Raw genomic sequence first — 6,808 nt, 5'->3', positions numbered from 1 at the left:
TATGCTTATATACAGTAAAACCTCTCTGAACGACCACCAAATCATAATGTCCAACTACCAATTATGCCCACCTTTTTTTAGTCCCGATTTGTTTATGTCCCCCACCACTAAAATGGGGGACATATTGTTTTTGCCCTGTATGTTGGTTTGTTTGTTGGTTTGTTGGTTTGCGTCAAACTTAAGCATTTGCCATATTTTTTGCAATATTGAAGATAGCAACTTCATATTTGGCATGCATGTGTATCTCATAGAGCAGCACAAGTCAAGGTCAACCTTCAAGGTCAAATATATGGGCCAAAATCGCTCATTTAATATACACTTTTACAATATTGAAGATAGCAACTTGATATTTGGCATGCACGAGTATCTTATGGAGCTGCACATTTTGAGTGGTGAAATGTCAATGTATAGGACATCCTTGTAAAAGATCACATATATGGGGGACATAGTGTTTTACAAACACATCATGTTCCTTCTTTATTTCAATGGTTTTTTCACTCACTGATCTTATCAACCCGCTAAAGGCTATTAAGGCTTCTTTAAGCAGTACCAATAAATGAAAAAGCTCTAAATTGACACTCGCCAAACGACCAGTAATTAACTTTTACACCTTACTTGATTTGCGGTTGTGGTTTTATTTGGTTTCTATAATAAGCCAAGTGACCCAATTAACGAAAACGGTATTGACATCAAATAGGAGGTGTTAGATTTTCAGCCATTGATAACTTTGATACTTTTTAACCCTTGATTCTTGATAATGATAATAAAATATGATCAAGTCTTTGATGGGTAAATTAGTTGTTGTTTGGTAAACACTTTAGATATTAAACAAGGCAAATAATTAAACAGTTGGGATAATTGAGTAAGATGGTTTTGTTTGTGATGGATATAAACACCAACCTGTGTGCCATATTGGTTTTAAAATGAATAAGTACAAACGGAAAGAGTAGAATTTAAAAATATACTGATTTAATCAACACGAGCAATGGGAAATCTCATTGGCAGTTGACTGATTAATATGCAATTAAAAGACACAGGTGTGTTAATTTTTTAATGTTTCCGTCCCTCAAAACCATTATTTGTTTTGCTCCGTTCTGTCATTTAATAGTTTGATATGTTTCATGCTTTATGAGATTATTTTTGCAAATGATAAGCTATTGACAAGATTGTGACAAAAAAATCATGAAAGTTGTTCTCTTTTTGTTTTAAGAATTTTCTATAAATTCATTGCTTGGTCAGCTGGATCAGTGACTTTATTCATCGGCATTGATCATGTGGTCTTACAGTGCTCCAGCAAGGATTTTAAATGGGCAGGGGGTGGGTTATTATTTTCAAAGGTGCACTTTCGGCGCCCAGTATTTTGTCAAAAGGGCACTTGCGAGCGCCCGGGCGTATCTAGAATGCCCCCTGTTGCATATTAATGTTTATGTTATTAATAATTGTTAGAACATAGTATTCCCATTATTATTATTTCATTATTAAACCATGCAAATAAATTGTCTACAATGGGTAATAAATTTATTACATTGTAATAAGAGATTTATAAATTATCGTATGTCAATATATATATATATATATATATATATATATATATATATATATATATATATATATATATATATATATATATATATATATATATATATATATATATATATATATAATTTTTTATAAATAAAAGGGCAGGGCTGAGCCTTGGAATGGAATGGTGGGTTGGGGCTTCGGAAGAGCAGGGTGGGGCACCCTTCCATTCAGGCCAAGCTGGAGCACTGTCTAAATAGCGAGGTGATTTACCTTATATCAACACATTTCTTGTGATTGCAAATGGGGTAGGTCACAATCACTTGAAACGTCAACATACAAATCAACTCAGCATCTTCCCAACATACTTTCCAGATCATGAAGTTTACATATAATGATGTAGACAAAAATGCACTTTATAGTTTGTGCAAGAGAAGAAAGAATATGTATTGCCCGTAACATCTGTACTTTTACAGTAACCAATGTAAGTGCACAGTAAAATACAGATTAGCATGACGCTCTGGTCTTGTTTTCAGCTATTATATGTGTTATCCTTTTTCAAAATATTATGTTAACATAAAGCTGTATGTGGGTATTAGTGTCTAATGGGCACATCTACAGTACAAATTATGCTAAAAGAGTTTATGCATGTCATGTGAAATTGTCTGAGTTCTTATCATAAGTGTATAATTGTTAAGTGAAAATTTTGCATGTGATGTATTGCTGAGTCCAATAAAAGATGACAAGCAAGATCATCTGGGAAGATATTGTGTACTGCTGTGTGACAGTTATCTTCACTGCAAAATGTTTGACTTTGTTGCACTTAAATTTTGTTGGGAAAAATAAACAATAATTGAATAGGGGTTTTGCTGTTTGACAGTTGTCTTCACAGCGAAATGATTGACACAGGTGCACTTAAATTTTGTTGGGGAAAAATAAACAATTATGAAATAGTGGTTTCAATTAAGTGAACAAAATAGTGTCTGCAGTGATGACTTGTTTCTAATGCAAACAAACAATGTTTCAGCATTTGGCATCATTTAACACCAGACCAGGCCCCCTGTCATATTCGTCCAGCAATTTTTAGATTGAAGAATGCTGAATATACTTAGAATTATGAAAAAAAACATACATTAGTGTTTGAATTTATACATATTAAAATTATGCTTCTGTTGTTAACAAACTGTTGAAAATAAAGCATGTTGTAATTATATGAGAACAAATACTATAGTAAACTTCATTTTTAAGTAGTTTTAAGACGTTATTCTATAAATTGTTGAAATAAGTTTAAACCTAGTTATTTAATCTCAATTGCATAGAAAGCCTAACGCCTAACGCTTATTTGAAACGCTCTCAAGTCGGTTTTCTGGGACTAGAACCAGTACTTGGTGTATCTAGGAGAGATTTAAACAACGCTCCCGCAGTGGCGATCCAACCCGTGACCTCTCGGTTGCTAGGCGGACACCATATCCAGTGCAACACGGAGAACACAAAAATGCCTGCAATGAAGTGGTGAACTTTGTAGCTGAATACAGGCCCTTGCCATGGCCCTTCACTGGATTGCGCGCACAATGAATTCCGTTACTTGACTGAATAATTTCTGGAGAATTTTTATTGACAATAATGTGTGCGATGATTATCATCAAAATAATGATTTTTTTTTTTAATTCTTGAGGTTGAAAAACCTCCAGATATTAGCGTCACGTCTTGATATTATTTCTGTTAGTTTCATGACGTTCTGACAGACCACTGCCTAAAAGCAGCGTTTTATTTGAATGGCTTCAAAAGATCTGTTGATGTCTTTACTGACCATATTGAATTATATTTTGTTTTCTTGTGTGAAACTCAAGTTTCAGCGAAACACTGATAGAAATTAGAACATACATGAAAAAATAACTTCATGTAACATTCCTGTCTGTTCAAATACCAAGCGTTACTGAAACTCCATGTTTAAGACAAAAGTCATGTGACATTATTTTTTTACAATTAAATGCACAAAGTATTTCATTTTTACATTATAATTTTGTTGCAATACCCAACAAATCTTAATTACACTCATTTCATAATATAATAATGATTGATTCATTTGAATATGTTTTATGTATGCATGACATATATAGACCATATATTATCATTTATGCTGATAACAACAATGTGTGCAACATTCTTCAAATTAACAACATAAATTGAAATGATGTTTCTTTGGCATTGGCATTATTCAAGCACCTCGGTAGTCGTGCTTAATTTTGCATAAAAATTAAAAAGGTGCAGGCTAGTGTTCTTAAACTTTTTGTATATTGGCAAATAATATGTGTTGACTTCTTTCAGTAGATATTTATTATAATATCTTAATATTTGTAACGTTTTCTTCAGGCATTCTAACAAACTCTTAAGGGATTCTATTATTGACAAAATGTTTATTTATGACAGCATTCTAATTTGGTAATTGTCATTATTGTCTGCCTTCAAAATAAATCGCTGAGATTTCCTAAGAAAGCTCAAAGAATTGAGGAATTAGGAACACAACATACAGTGATACAATACATATTTTGGTTTCAGTAGAATGTCATTTATATCTGTCACTAGGGAACACAACAACTCATTTGCATCATCCCAATTGATATAAAGTAGCCTTTATGTACACATTGATTCGTATCATTCATACATTTGTTCGAACCTAAACAGTTTTATCTTAATTCTAAGCCCCAAAAAGCCATCGAACAAAACTATCTTCCTAAAATGTTGGCCGTAGTTTATATGGTTAACAAACCTGTGATATAATAACTGAGTAATAATTTTGTTTCAGTAGCTGGTATAAAATATTGAGGGTCATGTGTAAAGCTATTTTATCAAATACGTGAATTTTACAAGCACCATTTAGTTAAAACCTATTTATTTAAGCTCGATTGCATCAAAAGCCCAAGGCAAATAGAACCGCTCTTGAGTCCGTTTCCTGGGCCTTTTACCAGTACTTGGTGTCTTTAGGGAAGATCTAGAGAACGCTCCTCGAGTGGGGATCGAATCCGTTACCTCCCAATGCCAGGCTGACCTCTTATCCATTACGCCACAGCGAAATAAGCACCATTTTATACAGGGACTAAAAGCTGCAAACCAAGCGAAACTGGTTGAAAAAAAGGATATAAAATAAAGCAAAAATTTTGTATGTAATTAATTGTGTTTGTTATGGAGCATTTTCAGCATTGACATGTGCATATTGCTATTTTTTAAATGCCACTACATTTCATGAATATTTATGTTCCATGAAGAGTGCCAACATTGTATGTAAATGCCTCAATAAATGTCACTGTTGCGTAGTGGATATGTAGTCCCAATAGCCACTGGGAAGTGACGGGTTTTATACTTATAAGGAGTGTTCTTGATATCTCTCAAAAGTACTTGTTCTACTAAAAACACTGACTTGAGAGCGTCTGAATAAGCTTTATTCATTCGATGCAGTTGGGCTAAAAAAAGTATGTTTAAAATAATTGCGTGTCTGATAGGCACTTTTGACAAGTCTGGTCGTGGACAGCGTAATAAAGGTACTTTATAGTTTCCTTATACTTATGTGTAGCCTGTCATAACAACTCTAAAATGGTATTTGGTTTGTTTCCAGTTGTTGACATTATTGGTGAGGTCAAGAAGGCTCCAAACCCAGACCCAGCCAGGCCAAGACTAAAGGTCAAGGAACAGGATGTAGTGCCTCCATAGAAGAAACTAACAGAGTATTTTTCTGTTGGTATTATTTTTGGTTTGATACATTTTATTATCCTCGCAAATAGGTGTTTGAGAGTTGAGGGCATCAAACTCCACACGACACAGAGTTAACAAGCAATATGTGCACATTAAAACCCATTTTACACATTTAATCATCAATACCTTTACATGACAATAAAGACATTATTTGTATAACTAAGCATTGACCACACATAACTTCCGAAGTTCCCTATTAGATACTGTAGTACAGTTGAGTGAACAAAGAGTTGCTGCCTGTAAACATATCACTGTCAGTTTTTTGTTTGTTGATAAAACTTAAAAATGATATGTTCAGGGACCATTCAATTTCGTGTGAACTTTAAAAAAAAACATTCTCCTAATACGAAAGGCTTTTGGAAAGTAACCAAAAATGTAGCCACTGCTAGTGTTTTGTTTCCTGGGATCAAAAACTTTTTACGTCCCCAAGCAAACTCTTGCAGACAGAAAACACAACAAGGGTCGACAATTAGATTAATCAGAGACTTGCTATTGGTAGATTTGATCTCAGGTGGGTAACAAACCAGTTTTTTTATGAAGTGATAGTTAAAGAAAACATCCGCAGTTTGTCTTTGAGTTAATTCCCAAAAGACTATGTTTGCTTTAGCCTCTTTTCTCCTAACCTCTGATGTATCTTTATGTTTAATAAGCTAATTAATTAGCTCAATTGTTCAGCTAATGTTCCGAGATATGTTTCTGATCCAAATGTTATAATAACCATTACAATAGAAGTCCGGGTAGTTCTCTAGTAAAGTTAAGGTAATGTCCTGGTTAAGGTCAGGTAATGCTCCGGTTAAGGTAAGTTAATGTTCTGGTAAAGGAAAGGTAATGCTCTGGTTAAGGTTACGTAATGGTCTGGTTAACGTTTAACAAATATAATGCTCTGGTTAATGAAAGGTAATACTCTAATTAAGGTAAGGTAATGACCTGGTAATGGTAAGGTAATGCTCTGGTTAAGGTCAAGTAATGCTCTTGCTAACGTTAGGTGAGGCTCTGGTTAAGGTAAGGTATTGCTCTGGTTAAGGTAATTATCTGGTTAAGGAGAGGTAATGTTCTAGTTAAGGTATGGTAATGCTCTGGTTAAGTTAAGGTAATTATCCGGTTTAGGTAATGTTATGCTCTGGTTCAAGTAAGGTAATAATCTGGTAAAGGTAAGGTAATACTCTGGTTAAGGTAAGGTAAATCTCTGGCTAAGGTAAGGTAATGCTCTGGTTAAGTTAAGGTATTTCAGTGGTTTAGGTAAATTTGCAACTTCTCAATATCACTGTTTCTACTACAGTTTTAACAACTCTGACGACCTGCAATTTAGCAGAGTTTTGCTCCCTGTTTGTTACTTTTTACATGTGGCTAAGTTACACTTGCAACATCTCCATTTCTCTCTCATTTACATGCAACTTCTCCATATGGCAATTCCCATGGGTCCCCGTGGATAATGGATATGGTGTCCACCTATCAACCGGGAGGTCATGGGTTAGATCCCCAATGTATTAGCGTTATTTAGGTCTGCCCCAAGTGCTGAAACTTGGCCCAGGAAACA

The sequence above is a fragment of the Dreissena polymorpha genome, chromosome 2 (assembly GCF_020536995.1).
Source record: "Dreissena polymorpha isolate Duluth1 chromosome 2, UMN_Dpol_1.0, whole genome shotgun sequence".
Classification (NCBI taxonomy): domain Eukaryota; kingdom Metazoa; phylum Mollusca; class Bivalvia; order Myida; family Dreissenidae; genus Dreissena; species Dreissena polymorpha.
Note: the sequence above shows the minus strand (reverse complement) of the source record.